Below are 15,896 nucleotides of genomic sequence, written 5' to 3'. Positions count from 1 at the left end.
ATAATTCTATATTATTTTGAATAATAATAATGATCAGTCTATACTTCGAAAGGCACTTTACTCGCTTCCAAGAAATTGTGCCAAGTTAATAATGCCCATCTCACAGCAAAAGCCTCTTTCTCCCAAACAACCCATCTCCTTTCTGAAGTGTAGGGCTGCAGAACCCCCCTCAGGTGTTTTTGTGGGAGGACTGTGCTCAAGGCAACATCACCAGCATCAGCTTGGATGATGAAAGGTTCCTCAGGATCAGGGTGTTTAAGAACTGGTTCTGCTTCAATTGTTAATTGTTTCACCATGGCTTTTGTAAGTGTTATAAATAAGAATTGGGATATACGGTCAGGAGGAAGAAAGGATCAAAAGAGACATGTCTTCTCTTGACATCATCTCAATTGCTTAGAGGTTTCTGCTCCATACTTGTGAAGGCAAGGAGAAGCTCTGTGTTCAGTCAAAGGATCTTCTGTACAATAGGAATGTGCAGTACTCATCGAAAAATCACATTGTTTTACACGGTCTTAGCCAAAATAATGATATCCTCAATGATGACCAAATCTCAGAATTTTAAAAAGAATCCTAAGGGATTACCTTTCCTATTGATGATAAAACATATATGTATTATGAATCTTTAGGGGCCACTAACATTAACCAACCATTTTATTAAAAATCTACAAATAGACAACATATCAACTATTTTTGCCCTAAAATTCTTATGATCAAATTCATTATAAATGGTCTGAAGAGCAATATGGCCTCTGGAGAGGATTTTCTAGCAGTTGAACAGTTCAAGAAATAACCTGACTGGTGGGACCCTCCATTGACAGCTACATTTACACTTATAAATAATATCAGCCACACCCATTTGGGTCAAAGATGGCAATTGTAATTCCTATATATAAGAAAGGGAATAAAAAGGAACCTAGCAATTCCAGGCCCGTTTCTCTAACAGATATTGTGACTAAAATATATGCAAACTTCTATTTGAAAAGAATTGATAGTAGGTGGATGAAAAGTGTATTCCTTGTAGAAGAACCAGCCGTCTTTAGGCAGATGTGATCCACTCTTGACAATTCTTTTGTCTTGAACCATCTAACTATAAAAATATCAGTCAGAGGAAATAATGGTTTGCTGCCTTTATAGCATTTGACACAGTAAACAAAGAAATATAATGGAAGAAATTGACTGCCCTTCAAATGGAGCTCAGGATGTTGACCCTGCTCAAAGCCCTTTCTACAAGCCCTGACAGTGAGAACAATTAATCAGTGGAACGGCTTACCTCATGAAGTTGTGGGTGCTCCATTAATGGAGATTTTCAAAAACAGGCTGGACATTCATTTGGTCTGGATCTCTTGCTACGGGCAGGGGGTTGAATTAGAAAACCTCCATGGTCCCTTCCATCCCATTTTTGTTCATTTGTTTGAGAGTGTGTTTGGGGCTCAATGGAGCCATGAGAAGTAGGATTGATATGTACCAAAACTGAAGAAAAAGGTGATGCCAATATGACATTTGGGTTGCATGTGCTGTTAAGGGGACTTGGCTCCTATTCTCATAATAATTATCTGATTATGGGTGAGTCAAAGTCAAAAGTGATGGTCTTTGGGAAAGGACAGCATTGTCCTATAGGGCTAATTGATGAGGAGGCAACAGAGCAAGTTCACACCTTTCCTTACCTGGGGGAATTTTCTCTCTGACTGGATCTGGGCTCCCTCAACATCAAAGGAGCTCATTTAGAAGGCACAAGTGAATGCACTGTTAATTTTTTTTAAAAAAAAAATCATAGGTATGCGGCTTCCTTAGACTGAATTATTCAATACAAAATACCAAGGTTACCATTATGCACTTATATTGAGCTGAACTTTGGAATTTAATTTATATTTATAATTTATATTACTACTAGAACAAATCCGATCACATCATCTGAGAAGTATCTTGAGTTTTGATGAAAGGACTTCAAATGCTGCCCTCAGAATAGAATTAGGAATATATACAATTTATAAAATTGGGGCATATAATTATTTTTATGGATTACTGCCTTGTCGTGGCGAAGGGGCTTGCGTAACTCAATGAAGCTATAAGCTATGCCGTGCAGGGCCACCCAAGACGGACAGGTTATAGCAGAGAGTTCTGACAAAATGTGATCCACTGGAGAAGGAAATGGCAAACCACTCCAGTATCTTTGCCATGAAAACCCCATGGACAGTACTAAAAGGAAAAAAAGATATGACGCTGGAAGATGAGCCCCTCAGGTCGGAAGGTGTCCAATATGCTACTGGGGAAGAGCAGAGGGCTAGTACTAGTAGCGCCAGAAAGAATGAAGCGACTGGGCCAAAGCCGAAAGGACGCTCAGCTGTGGATATATCTGGTGGTGAACGGAAAGTCCGATGCTGTAAAGATTTTTTCTCCATAGGAACCTGGAATGTAAGATCCATGAATCAAGGCAAGCTAGACGTAGTCAAAAAAGAGATGACAAGACTGAACATCGACATCTTAGGAATCAGCGAACTAAAATGGATAGGAATGGGTGAATTTAACTCAGATGACCATCAGGTATACTACTGTGGGCAAGAATCCCTCAGAAGAAATGGAGTAGCCTTCATAGTCAATAAAAGAATAGGAAAAGCAATACTGGGATACAATCCCCAAAATGACAGAATGATCTCAATTCGAATCCAAGGCAAACCATTCAATATCACAATAGTCCAAATCTATGCCCCAACCACTGGTGCTGAAGAGGATGAAATTGATGGTTCTATGAAGCCCTACAGCACCTTATAGAATTAACACCAAAAAATGATGTCCTTATCATCATGGGGGATTGGAATGCTAAGGTAGGAAGCCAAAAGATAACCGGAATAACAGGCAAGTTTGGCCTTGGATTACAAAATGAAGCAGGGCACAGGCTAATAGAATTTTGTCAAGAGAATACGATGGTCATAACAAACACTCTTTTCCAACAACCCAAGAGACGGCTCTACACATGGACATCACCAGACGGTCAACATAGAAATCAGATTGACTATTTGCTCTGCAGCCAAAGATGGAGAAGCTGTATACAGTCAGTAAAAACAAGACCAGGAGCTGACTGTGGCTCAGATCATGAGCTTCTCGTTGCAAAATTTAGGCTTAAATTGAAAAAAGTAGGGAAAAGCACTAGGCCACTCAGGTATGAACTAAATCATATTCCTGATGAATATACAGTAGAGGTGACAAATAGATTTAAGGAACTGGATCTGATAGACAGAGTGCCTGAAGAACTATGGATGGAAGTTCGCAACATTGTACAAGAGGTAGCAACTAAAACCATCCCAAAGAAAAAGAAATGCAAGAAAGCAAAATGGCTGTCTGAGGAAGCTTTGCAAATAGCTGAGGAAAGAAGGGAAGCGAAAGGCAAAGGAGAAAGAGAAAGATACACCCAATTGAATACAGAATTCCAGAGAATAGCTAGAAGAGATAAGAATACCTTCTTAAATGAACAGTGCAAAGAAATAGAAGAAAACAACAGAATAGGGAGGACCAGAGATCTCTTCAAGAAAATTGGAGATATGAAGGGAACGTTTCATGCAAAGATGGGCATGATAAAGGACCAAAATGGCAGAGACCTAACAGAGGCAGAAGAGATTAAGAAGAGATGGCAAAACTACACAGAAGAACTATACAAGAATGAGCTTAACATCCCAGATAACCAATGAGATGGTCACTGACCTCGAACCAGACATCCTAGAATGTGAAGTGAAATGGGCCTTAGAAAATCTGAGCAACAACAAAGCTAGTGGAGGTGACAGTATTCCAGCTGAGCTATTCAAAATCTTAAAAGACGATGCAGTAAAAGTGCTACACTCAATTTGCCAGCAAATTTGGAAAACTCAACAGTGGCCACAGGATTGGAAAAGGTCAGTTTACATTCCAATTCCAAAGAAAGGCAATGCCAAAGAATGTTCAAACTATCGCACCGCACTCATTTCACATGCTAGTAAAGTTATGCTTAAAATCCTACAAGCTAGACTCCAGCAGTATGTAGATGGAGAACTACCAGAAGTACAGGCAGGATTTTGAAGAGGCAGAGGAACTAGAGATCAAATTGCCAACATACGCTGGATCATGGAGAAAGCTAGGGAGTTCCAGAAAAACATCTACTTCTGCTTCATTGACTATGCAAAAGCCTTTGATTGTGTGGATCACAACAAATTGTGGCAAGTTCTTAAAGAGATGGGAGTACCAGACCATCTCATTTGTCTCTTGAGAAACCTATATGCGGGTCAAGAAGCAACAGTGAGAACCGAACACGGAACCACTGATTGGTTCAAAATTGGAAAAGGAGTCCGGCAAGGCTGTATACTGTCGCCCTGCCTATTTAACTTATATGCAGAGCACATCATGAGAAAGGCAGGGCTAGATGAATCAAAAGTTGGAATTAAGATTGCCGGGAGAAATATCAACAACCTAAGATATGCAGATGATACCACTCTAATGGCAGAAAGTGAAGAGGAACTAAAGAGCCTCTTGATGCGGGTGAAGAAGGAGAGTGCAAAAGTTGGCTTGAAACTCAACATTAAGAAAACCAAAATCATGGCATCCGGCCCTCTCAATTCCTGGCAAATAGATGGGAAGAAATGGAGGTAGTGACAGATTTTATTTTTCTGGGCTCAAAGATCGCCTCAGATGGGGACTGCAGCCAAGAAATTAGAAGACGCTTGCTCCTGGGGAGGAAAGCTATGGCAAATCTAGACAGCATACTAAAAAGCAGAGACATCACCCTGCCAACAAAAGTGCGTATAGTCCAGGCCATGGTTTTCCCAGTTGCAATGTATGGCTGTGAAAGTTGGACCATAAGAAAGGCTGAGCGCAAAAGAATTGAGGCCTTTGAACTATGGTGCTGGAGAAGACTCCTGCGAGTCCCTTGGACTGCAAGGCGTTCAAACCGGTCAGTCCTAGAAGAGATCAACCCCGACTGCTCTTTAGAAGGCCAGATCCTGAAGTTGAAACTCAAGTACTTTGGCCACCTAATGAGAAGGAAGGATTCACTGGAGAAGAGCCTAATGCTGGGAAAGATTGAGGGCAATAGAAGAAGGGGACGACAGAGAATGAGATGGCTGGATGGAGTCACTGAAGCAGTAGGTGTGAATTTAAATGGACTCCAGAAGATGGTAGAGGACAGGAAGACCTGGAGGAACATTGTCCATGGGGTCGCGACGGGTCAGACATGACTTCGCAATTAACAACATAACAACAACAATTATTTTTAATAAAATAAATGGTATGGAAACTACTACTATTACTACTACTGCTATAGTATTTATTTTTCTAAATTTTAAATTTCATTTAAAACATTCTTGATTTTATATTAGGAACTTTCATCTCCCTGTCTTTTTTTCAACTCGAGAAAAACCAACTGGATGTAATACATCTATTATTTTGAATGACAATTACTTAAGAAAGAGGGAGATCAATAATAAAACTCTTTTCAGAAGGAAATTATGCTCTGATTGTGGTGAATTCTGGGGTTATAAAGAAATACTATTTTCATTCTTTACGCTTATTATATTGTATTTATTTTTCTAAATTCTGTTTTTACATGCAGCCTTGTTAATATTCTTTGTTTTATATGGTGTATGTTGATATGGCCTAATGACTAATCAACAGGAAATGTTCTAATATGTGCATGAGAAAAAAGTTGTATTCATTAAAAGCTAAAAATTGGGACTAGGTAGAACCCCAAATATAACACAGAATTCTTCATTGTTTTTTCAGGTCAGTATGAGAATTGCTTCAGAGGCTCTGAGTGATAAAAGTCAATTCCCTTTTTTCCATCCGATGCTCCCCAAAGAAGGGATCCAGTATCCAGGAATTGTCCAAATTCTCCTCCATTTTGGATGGACCCTGATTGGTCTCTTTGCAACAGACACAGAGTAGGGAGAAAATTTCATGAGAAATTTTAATCCTATGCTTGTCAAGAATAGAATTTGTGTTGCTATTTCACAACAATTCTCAATGACTGGACATACCCCATTCCTCAGGGACGCCCTCTCTAAGTGGAGACAAGTCAACGTCTTTGTTAACTTCATAGAATTTGATTCCCTTTTGGACAGTATTCTTCCCATCCATTCAGCACTTGAAAGTTTGCCAGGACCCATTGAAGGGAAAGTCTGGATCATGACCGTGGCTGCAGTATTTTCAATTAAAAAAGATTGGTGTCTCAAGCACGTCCACAGTATTTGGAGTTTTCCCTGTCAGTGGAAAGAGAGTTGGAAATATGATAATGCCTTTAAAAGAGATTTCTTTGTGGAACCTGAATTTCAAGCTGAGTATTTTCACTGTTCTGTTTCAAAACACACCTTTTCTGTCAAAGGCCGGAGAAGATGCACCCAGAAAGCACCAGTGGAGTCCCAAGAGAAAACGAATAGGATGCAGATCGCAAATCCTTTCATTACTTACAGTGTCATAAAGATTCTGGCCCACGCCTTAAGTGCTGCATCCCAACCCCAGAGGAGAAGGAAGAAGGGTGAAGAGAGGTTGGGGGCTCCAAGGCTGCAACCATGGAAGGTAGGGGGTCCCAACAAGGATCCATCAAACTAAATTCCTTTTCAGGGTCTTTTGTGCTCTCTGGGCTTGGTGGTTTAAGATCTTAAGCTTCACAACAGAGAGACTTCGAGAGCCAGAGACCTCTCTGATTCCTCAAGCTGAGTGGCCGGCGGAGAAGAGCAGAGCAGGCAGAGCAGCTGAGGTGACTGGAAAGCTGAACGGAGGCCTGACCAGAGCAGAGACTAGCTCCAAAGACAGAAGGGATAAAACAACAGGAGGCCAGAGGACTGAGCAACATAAGTGAAGGCAACAATTAATATTGAGGTCCCAATAGGAAGGGAGGGAAGACCCCCAGTAAAGAACAAAAAGGATTTGGAGGTCAAAAAGTTAAAAAAAATAGAGGGGAGAATAAGGATAAATAAAACTAACACAATAGTAAGAAGGTTAAATAAATAATAAGGTAGCACAAACAGGGAGAAAAAAGGACAGAACAGAGAAGCTGGAAACAAAGCTAACAGCAAAGCACAACCACTAACCAAAAAGAGCAACTACCAAACAACAAATTTATGTAGCAGGTGACTGAAACTATTGTGATATGCAATACATGTTCCATGTATGCACTGATGCCCAAAGAACACCCAAACTACACATGCATCAGATGCAAATTATGTGAACTACTACAGGAAAAGTTTAGGAACTTAGAAGCAACTCTAGCTTTTACATCTTGGGGTTTGCGGCATTGAAGCGACACACACTCACATTGTAACCAAGTTCTTCTTTATTTGATCCACGTTACCACTCAGTAACCCAACAGGCTTGCAGGCCTTTTATAGTCTTCCAAACAACCTATCATACATCTCCTTTATTCATGCCTTGTGCATACACGCAAGGCCGGTGCCAACCAGTCTGGTCCCGGGCAGCTTTTGGGTTGCCCAGGACCTTTTGCAACATTTCTGGGCCTGCTGAGCTGCCCCATCAGCCCCAGAACACAACACTAGCCAAACCCAAATGCACAAAAGAAAGTGCCACCCAAATCGCACCAAACAATGAACAAATAACTCTCAGAGGATTTGACCCTACCGCTAAACCCTTGGAGGAAGACAAATGGAGGTATGTCACACAGAAAAGGAAATATAACACTCAAAGAAAGAAACAACATGCAACAAACAAGCCTCTTCTGCCCAATCCTACCCAACCATAAACAACCCCATTAAAACTGAGCAATCAAATTTTCCCCTTAGAAGGAAACACGCAGACCCACAACCTCCCCCTCAAAGAAGACATGCAGACACCTAGCAAAGGAACAAAATAATCCTTAAAAAGTCACCTCAAATATTCCTAAAAAAGCCACACCAACAACCACACTTGAAACAAACAGAAAAGCACCCTAGACTTCAGCCCCCCTAAAAAAAAAGGAAAAAAAAGAAAGGATGTGGTCCCTGTCTTCAAGAAAGGGGAAAAAATGGACCCAGGAAACTACAGATCAATCAGTTTAATATCAATACCTGGGAAGATCCTAGAAAAGATAATCAAAAAATAGATCTGCGAACAACTAGAAGCAAACAAAGTGATAACTAGCAGCCAGCATGGTTTGTTAAAAACAGATTATGCCAGACCAATCTGATCTCATTCTTTGATAAAGTGACTAAACTAGTAGACCAGTGAAATGCAGTGGACATAGTATACCTAGATTTCAGTAAGGCATTTGACAAAATAGAACACAACTACTCCTTGGAAAGCTAAAAAAAGGTGGAATAGACAACATCACCACCAGATGGATCTGTAGCTGGCTGACAAACCGTACAAAACGAGTAGTCCTAAATGGCACTACATCCACATGGAGAGAAGTAAGCAGGGGGGTATCACAAGGTTCTGTCTTAGGCCCAGTACTCTTTAATACCTTTATAAACAATTTAGACGAGGGAATTGAAGGGGAACTCATCAAATTCTCAGATGACACCAAACTGTCAGGAGTAGCCAACATCCCAGAAGACAAACTCAGGCTCCAAAAAGATCTTGACAAACTTGACAATGGGCCCTATCCAACACAATGAGTTTCAATGTGGAGAAAAGCAAAGTCTTACCTTTAGGCAGGAAAAACCAAAGGAACAAATTGTCATGTGTCTGACTAATGAAACACTTCAAAGAACTTTCAGGCATTGTTTAACCTAAAAAGCCTTTATTAGTGTAAAGGAGTGTCAGCACGGCATGGAGGAATGCTAAGATCTGAATTTCCCGTCCTTTGCACATAACATTCCAGGCATTTCCCCTCCCCTATTTTGGCGTCATGATTCACATCTTCCAATTAACTTGTAGGGCAAAGATTCACTTCCGTTCCTTTCCTCATGCTTTTCTCTCCTCTCCTATTCTCATCTGCATATTTTGTCAAAGCAAGAATATTCAATATTAGCAGCGTTGACACAAATACAGATTGGGCAAGACCTGACTTGGGAACAGCAACTGTGAGAGGGACCTTGGTGGATGATCACTTAATTATGAGCCAGCAGTGTGCAGCACCAACCAAAAAAGCTGATACAATCCTGGGTTGTATAAACAGAGGCATAGATTCAAGATCATGCAAAGTACTAGTATCACTTTATAAAGCCCTAATAAGACCACACCTCGAATACTGCAGCCAATTTTGGTCACCATACCACAAAAAAGATGTTGAGAGTCTTGAAAAAATTCAGAGAAGAGCAACTAAGATTATCAAAGGCTTGGAGACCAAAATGTATGAAGAACAGCTGCGGAAGTTGGGTTTGACCAGTCTAAAGGAAAGAAGAAATAGGTGATACATGACTGTCAAAAGAGATAGTGAAAGATTTATACTTTCACATTGCAAGATTTTGTTAATATAGCTTTACAATAAAGTAGAATTACTTCATCTGGTCATTTTTCCTATCTCCTCTAGCTGAATGAACATTAGCCTTGCAACTTCCTTCTTAACAAATCCTTGCTTTCTAGTAATCACCCTATTGTTTGCAAAGAGTTTATGCATACTGTAGTTATTTGTGTATTTTGTTTACTTGATTCTTGATCATTGCTACATTTTATTAGTATACTCAGTGCTTTTTTTCTAAAAAAAAAAAAAGGTGCCGGAACTCACACATGTCATACAACCCGCCTTGCCTACCCTACAAGGTTCCATCCAAAAAAGGTGCCGGAACTCCATTCTGGGCGTTCTATGAGAAAAAAAGCCCTGCATATACTACATGCTTTAGAAATATTGCTTAATATTTGTACTTCAGTTTTGAAGATAATGGTAAAACTATTTCTCCCAAATCACAGTATTTGCAAGTTAAACAACCATAGAAGAAAGATTCAAATGTAAAAAGAGATAAGGAACCAAGATTTAAGCTTTTAAATTCCTGGATGTTTCCATTCTAGTTCCATCCATTTCTAAAGAAGAGGGAATTGTACAATCTTTCCCTGCTGAAAGTGTACTTGGATCAGAATGAAAACGTAGTAGCAGATCTTGAGTAGGGTGGTTCTTCCCAAGGAGGATCCCATCAACAAGCAATTGGGCACTTTTGAAAGACAAAGACTTACAATCAACCAAGATGCTTTGTCATACTTAAAGTTCCTCAAGAAGGTGGGGAAAATTTTGATCTCTTTTCTCTTTTTTCCAAAGCTGTTTCAAGTGGGCTAAACCTAATCAAAAAAGTGAGTAACTTTCACTGAGAATTGAATGTGTGGAGTAAAACCCCTATAACTTTCTTAGGCAGATAAGCAAGCTTCAGTTCTATTGACCAAGGTTTCCCTTCTGATGCTGTCATGCTGAACCCTGTTGTAAGCTGATCCAAAATGAGAGATGGGGTGATTATTATTTAGGACACAAATCATTGCCATTTAGTGTCCCTCGGCAGTTTAGTACCACCATAAAACTGGTGAGACAGGGCCTCATAGGCTGGAGATTTTGGTGCTAATAGCTTCAAGTTCACTAGTTTTTTGCCTTCACGTATGAAAGATGAAGGCAATTCTGTTGACCAGTCCCTGAGTTCAGATTTGGACTGAATCTGAGGAAAGGGAATCCAGAGTGGATGGAGGTCCTGTTAGTCCAATTTGGAAATAAGGTTCATCTTTGTCCTGGTTGGAGTCAGGGGTCTCCCAAAATTGCAGGTTCATAGTCTGGGATGTTTTTAATCAGCTGAGTCCATAGTTACACCTGCCTCTCTTTAACCCACACTGGGATAGTGGAATTTAGGAAGGAGATCCAAGGCTTTCAGTTCACATAAAATAATAATGACTGGTCTGATGTGAGCACAATTATGAATTGATTGATTAAATTTACTTGCTACCCATCTCACCATGATAATGACTTGAAAACTGAAGTACTGAAACATGACTTTGGTGCAAAAAAAATCTTGATATCAGAAATAATAAGGGGAATAGAATAGAAGAGAAGACCTGTAAGGGACCTTGGAGGTCTTCTAGTCCAACCCCCTGCTTAAGCAGGAGAACCTATTCAAGCAGGAGAACCTAATATTACTTAGATTTGGGCATTGGCTTGTAAGAATGCCCTTCATCTGAAAATCCCTTGAATGCAACTGTTTATCTTGATTGTTAGCTGCCCTAGGACATGCTGAGAGGCTACAAATCAAACTAATAATAAATATGGGTATGTATTTCCCTGTCAAATTATGTCACCTAATTGTATTCTTTCAACAGAAAGGACCTTGTGTTGATTATGTTGTATTGAGTATCCATTTCCCACACAGGGCTCACACTCATGACCCATGTGGGGCACCAAAAGATGCCTGATTCACCCTTTTTGAGGGACACATTCTCATGACCTCACCTCCATCTCACCTCACTATAGTTTTAGAAATTAGTCAGCCAGTTTTAGTTTTAGTTCACTGGCATGGCAGCCATATAAATTGAACAAATATACATACAAATAAAGAGCATTTTTAAGGTTGACAGCCCATATTTGTAAGGAAATTTTTCTTTTTATCTTAACTGGAGATAATTTTGGACTGCTTTCAAAGAAAAAAACTTGCCAGATCCTACTGGTCAAAAGTTTATTTCTTCCTCACAGTTTTATTCTAGTTTAATAAATCCAATGAAATTAAAATTTGATATAGATATTACAATAAAGTTCATTCTAAAATTTAGTGATTTAGTGAGGGGGAGTTCCACGGGGGGGGGAATGCCCGGACGCCCCCCTCCCCCCCCGCTTCATTTCATTTATTAGCACTCTCCCGGATAAAGATTTGCTCCTTGTGTATTCTGTGCTCTCCGATATACGAAAATTAATCATTGGTATTTATTGCTATTTATGGACACTCCTAGACCGCCCCCCCCCTCCCTGAAAGCGGGGCTCTGGATGGCGTAGGATATAATATCACCCCTAAATAAAGAAGTATAAAAATAAGCATAAAAATAAATTACCCTTAAAAAGTTTGAAATTCTACAAGGATGACAATGGAACATGCCAAAGGGAAGAAATAGATTCCTCTCCTTCCCATCAGACCCACGATCTTCCTTCTCTTCCCACGGTTCAAAGTTTCCCCTGCCCAGAAAAACTTCTTTGCAGAATATTATACCAAGTATTTTTTCTGGCGGGGGGAGGAATTCAGCAAGGTCTCTCTCTTGCCCTCCTGCCCTCCAGCCAAGTCTCCATCTCCCCCACCAAGCTGGATCCCACTTCCCCTAACACCATCCTCCTCTGCATCGCGAGGGGCTTCTACCCTGTGGAGATCGAGGTCCGGTGGCTGAAAAATGGCCGGCCGGAGGAGGAGGGTGGAGGCCCCCATCACCATCCAGTGGAGTGAGCCCCTCCCCTCTGGTCTGGGGACCCCCTCCTGCCCTGAGAAGGGGGGAGAGACCCTCCCTGTGTGGGGAGCTGGGATCGACCCTCCTGGGAGGGAAGCTGGCCCTGATCTTCCTACTCAGTGAGGCTCCTTCTCCTTCCCCAGAGCCCCGTTCCTCCAACTCGGCCAGGAGCAAACTCTGGACAGGGATCGTGGTGGCCGTAATCGGGGTGATCTTCTTTGCCATGGGGCTCTCCCTCTACCTGAAGAGCAAGAAAGGTGAGTCTGGGGGGCTGGATGAGAGATTGTGGGGGAGGGGACCATCCAGGGGAGGCCTCTCAGCAAGCTTAGCAGATGGCAAGAAGGTCCCCTTGGAGATTTGCTTGGGAAATTCTGTTCTCGGAGAGTCTACTGTATAAGAGAGCATCCTGCAACCTATTATGGGCTATCGATGGGGAGGGGGACCCCCTGAGTCCTCCAGCCCATGAAGGGTCCTGATTGGCTCTTTTTCTCCTTTCAGCTACTCCCATCCAGCCTCCTGCAGGTGAGTTTCTCCTCAAGTTATAGATGTTTCTTTAACATTCGTTAATTGTTCCTTTTTTTAAAAAAAGAAATGTGCCTGAATAAAACCTCCTTGCTGTGGATAAAACAAATATTTGAAATTTTGGGCAGCTTTTCCTTTCAGAGACCTGAAAACAGTGCAATGAAAAACAAACACACACACATAAACACTAAAATCTGTCCCAGGATGTTTCCAGCTTTTGGGAAATTGCAAAAGAGAAGGGAAGTCTCCTTGTGACATTTCACACAATTCCTGGCCAAGCGACACCCACCTTTGCTGCCATGGTCCATCCTGGCCCCATCTTCTTTGTTCATATGAAACATCTGGGGGGGGGAACCTCCTCTCTTGATTACCCCCCCCCAATTAATTCATTTGGGGAAAATTCCATCAGCCCCAGAAGATGAATTGCTGGTCCTTTGCATCCTTTTCCTCCCTGAAAAAGGGGGGAGTGGTTCTCCCTCATTCTGCCCCTGCCTATCAACCACCTCCCTGCAGTGTGGGTCTTCCTGGGGGGGCTGTAATAATAATATGTTATTTACCATTTTTCCTCATCTCTTTTTCTTCAGCACTCATGAATTAATCCTGCCATCCTTCCTGCTTCCTGGTGGGAAAGGAAGGGGCTTTTTTCCATTAACTGATGAATTTCTGTCTCTTTTTTGCGACCTCTGAAAAATAGAGGGTCAAGATTTTAGATTGGGGGGAGGAGGAGAATGGCAGTCTGGAGCCTCTCCTGCTGAGACCCCTCTGGCTTTCCTTTGAAGGCCTCTCTTTCTTGTGAGGGAGCAGTGGAGACCATCTAGACTGACCCCTGGGACTCTGAGCCTGCCTGTCAGTCCAGACACCTAAATCTCTCCCAGCTTTAAATCCACAGCAGCTTCATCTTCATTACTCTTTGTCCGAATCCCTTCGCTTTGCTATAAAAGAATAAACATTGTAGGAAAAATCCTGGAATTCTTCCTTCCTTCCTTCCTTTCTCTTCCTCCTCCTCTTTCCTCCCTCTTCCCCACAGGAGGGTCCACCCTTCTCCCCTTCCCCTCCCCAGATTGACACCTCCCCTGCCTCTGGATCAACCATCCCGACTACTTCAGGTCCGAAGTCAAAACTGGTTTGGGAGGAGGGTGGGCAGATCCAGGGAGGGGCAGGACTCCCCTCCTGCTCAGAGGCCCCCTTGCTCTGCTTCCCCTCAAGCCTCCTTTTGAGGACCAGGATGCCAGGAGGCATGGTCCCCTTCAAGCACTTGTGGGGAGCCACTGGGAAATACCTGAGACTCCCCCTACTGGCATTTCTGCCATTTCTCTCCTTCACAATTGGAGGGTCCTGCCCCAGACTGCCAAACTATCGTTACTGCAGCCCCACAGCCCTTCCTGCCTTCGCGTCTGAAGCCCCCGCCCTCTGGGCAGAGGGTCTCCAACAGAGAGAGTCCTGGGTTAATCTCGTTTGGCCCCCAACTGGAGCTCATCTGAGACCCCCCCCCTTCAGAAAAGGCCCTGAGTGGTCCTGTGGCCAATGGCCTTGATCTCTGGGAAGGTCGCCCTGATGTCCATCTCCCTGGTCTGAGGGCTCCTGGGCAGGGGGTGTTGGGAAGGGTGTCTTCCCCAGGGCCTCTTGGGGCCAGAGCAGAAAGTCCAGCCGAAGCCATTCCTGGTGTAGGAGACATTTGCCATCAGGGGGGAGGGAGGGAGAGCAGCTCTGCGGGAGAGAGGAAAGATCAAGGGGGCAATTCTGAGTGGAAGACCCCTCCCTTCTCCCCAGCACCCCTAGATGCCCCTAGATAGCTCTCCCACTCCGGAAACCATCCAGGCTGCTTCTGCAGGATTCCCATGGCTTTGATCTCCAAGGGCAGATTTTGTCTCCCTCCCATTCCTCATCTGGGGCACATAAAGACTAGGTCGGTGGAGGAACAGTCAAAACCTTAGAACACAATGCCTGTCTTCACAATATTATGAGATCATTATGCAGTCAACATCACCTTAGATCAGTGTTTCCCAAACTTGACAATTTTAAGGCATCAGGACTTCAACTCCCAGAATGCTGGCTGTGGAATTCTGGGAGTTGAAGTCCACATGCCTTAAAATTGTCAAGTTTGGGAAACACTGCCTTAGATGCAAACTAAGTACGGCTACCCCATATTTTCCTGGAACATAATTATGGGCTGCCACCTGGGGGAACTCGGGGAAGTATGTGTTGATGTACAGTAGCAACAGGCTTAGTTCCTTGCATCATCAGGAAGAGCCAGCAGGTGTAGGAATTTCTCACTCTTCCGTTGGACTCTTTCACTCAGCTGAACAAGAAGGGCTGGAGAAGAGAGGAGAACATTGCAGGGTTTACTAGACCCAAACCTCCTTTCTTCTCCTGCCAGTGACAGAATTGGAGTTAGAAAGGGCTCTTTGCCTTGAGGGGGGAGCCCCTTTCTGAGGACTCCCCCCTGCCCACCTTGCCCTCCCAGGCAGTGAGTATTAGTGGGTCAGTGAGGCGACAAATGGCAAAACTAGCCAATCTGAAAAGAAAGTCAATTATTAGTAAGGTAGTTCTTTGCTCAAGAACCGCAGGGAGCAGGCAGAGGCTAGCTGTATTTCTGAAAGTGCACTGAAGTCTAGAAATAATGTTGAGCTCCTGGTGTTACCCCAGAAACGGTCAATTATCTTGTGTAATGAGTACTGTATGTGCCAAGAGGGAAATGGGAACAAACTGACATGTTGTTTAACAATAAAGTGTCAAGCTGTGAAGATCCCTTGCTTTAGAACTGCCATGATGCTTCCGGCTGATTTCTGTGTTACGTGTACCCTGCCTGTGTTGTAAAAAATGCTGCATTAAAAGGTTAATAAAGAATGGATATATGTTAACTATTGGCCGTAGACCTACTCTGGTAATTACTATTTGTATTTTAATAATTATTTTCAGTGAGGTCTGATTCATAGTTGAGATTTTAACATTTTATAGGATGATTTATGCCACAAGTTAAATATTTACATCCCCTTATAAATGTAGACATTGCAATAAAAGAGAAGTAGAAAGTGTGTGAATGAAAGTTGAGAGGGGGGAGGAATTGAATAGTTTCAGGCTTGTAT

General features: G+C 42.4%; 1 long non-coding RNA gene across 1 annotated transcript in view; it reads right to left on the bottom strand.

The window, feature by feature from the left end:
* Positions 1–13,856, bottom strand: part of LOC120296903 — a 28,861-nt gene extending 15,005 nt beyond the window's left edge. Inside the window, exon 1 of the long non-coding RNA XR_005553610.1 lies at positions 13,368–13,856. This is a non-coding gene — a long non-coding RNA (uncharacterized LOC120296903). The remainder of the gene's footprint in view (positions 1–13,367) is intronic.
* Positions 13,857–15,896: the final 2,040 nt, after the last annotated feature.

Source organism: Crotalus tigris, unplaced genomic scaffold (genome assembly GCF_016545835.1).
Source record: "Crotalus tigris isolate CLP2741 ecotype Arizona unplaced genomic scaffold, ASM1654583v1 scf7180000021735.53972, whole genome shotgun sequence".
Taxonomy (NCBI): Eukaryota; Metazoa; Chordata; class Lepidosauria; order Squamata; family Viperidae; genus Crotalus; species Crotalus tigris.
The sequence above is the reverse complement of the archived record's forward strand: the minus strand, read 5'-3'. Positions and strand labels throughout refer to the sequence as shown.